Genomic DNA, 1,343 nt, shown 5'->3' with positions numbered 1-1,343 from the left:
GTAATATAAATAAAAAAGTATTATAAATAAAAAACTTTAGGTAAAGGTTGAACATTTCTTGACTTGTAACTTGAAGTGACCCAATCCGAGATGACTCATGACCTGACTCTAATTGACAGATCTACATAGTAATAAAATTCTATTAGATTGTGAAGTATATTATTTTAACCGGTTAATATATATTATAAATGTATGTTTTACACTTTAAATTACTTCCTTCGCACCAAAAAATATTATGATATGAAAAATAAATTTATATGATAATCTTTGAGAATTATAATTTAATAATATTTTTGAATAAAATTATAATTCAATTTGTACATTTAAAATATTGGTATTTTATCAAAAATAAAACTCTAAACAAACAATTTTATCCTAAAATTCTATCCAAATAAAATTCTAAACCATATATATTTTTTTATTTTAGGAAGTTTATTTAAATCTATCCAAGGTGGCGCGACACTTGGCGAAAAATTAAAACGCCAAGTGTCGCTGTCTCTAACCTGGATAAAAGTTTAGCTTTATATATTAGTTATATGATAAGTACAATAAGTTCTTACTCGCATATGAGAGGTAATAAGTTAGAACACCGAGAACAGAGATTCCACTCTCAAATAGTAATATCCTTATTATAGCTTGAAATACTCCTATAATTTGCTGAGCAATATATACAATTAAAGTGAGTGATAAGATGTTTTATTATATAGTCCAAAAGAATCATCATAACTTTAACACTAAGGGTACACTCTTATAACAACAATCTATAGAATACTCTATTACTAATAAGAAATTGCAAACTCTAAAATAATGAAGAACCCAATGCGCGAGAAAGACAATTGAAGCGCATGATAACGGGTCACATGCACCGATTGGTTGAGTGAGTACTCGAGTACATCAACTTCTTTTTTTTCTTCCAAGTGTTATTCTTCTTCTTCTTCTTTCATGTAATAACTAATAAGGAACAAAAAGAAATGTAAGTGGTGAACACCTTGCACTACATGTAATGACAACAATAAAGTAAGGGAGAATGATGGTACGTTAGTACGTCACACTTGATAATAAGAATTTCGAAAATCAAGTTTTTAATACTTGTACAAAAGTTGTTTGGCAACCGGCGGTTGTCTGTTGGCTGTTGGCTTGTTTGCTTGGCTTGTTTGCTTGGCTTGTTTGACTAGCTGAAAGTATTAGCTGTATGGGTTGGCTTTTTAAGTTATTGTGTTAAGGTGGTTGTTTTCAAAAATGTTTGGTAAAATTATTAATGATTGCTAGCTGTTTATTAGTGATAAAGTGGGTCATCAAGCCAAAAGCCAATAAAAAAAAGCTACTCTTATTAGCTTTTGGCT

Source organism: Chenopodium quinoa, unplaced genomic scaffold (assembly GCF_001683475.1).
Source record: "Chenopodium quinoa cultivar QQ74 unplaced genomic scaffold, ASM168347v1, whole genome shotgun sequence".
Lineage (NCBI taxonomy): Eukaryota > Viridiplantae > Streptophyta > Magnoliopsida > Caryophyllales > Amaranthaceae > Chenopodium > Chenopodium quinoa.
The sequence above is the reverse complement of the archived record's forward strand: the minus strand, read 5'-3'. Positions refer to the sequence as shown.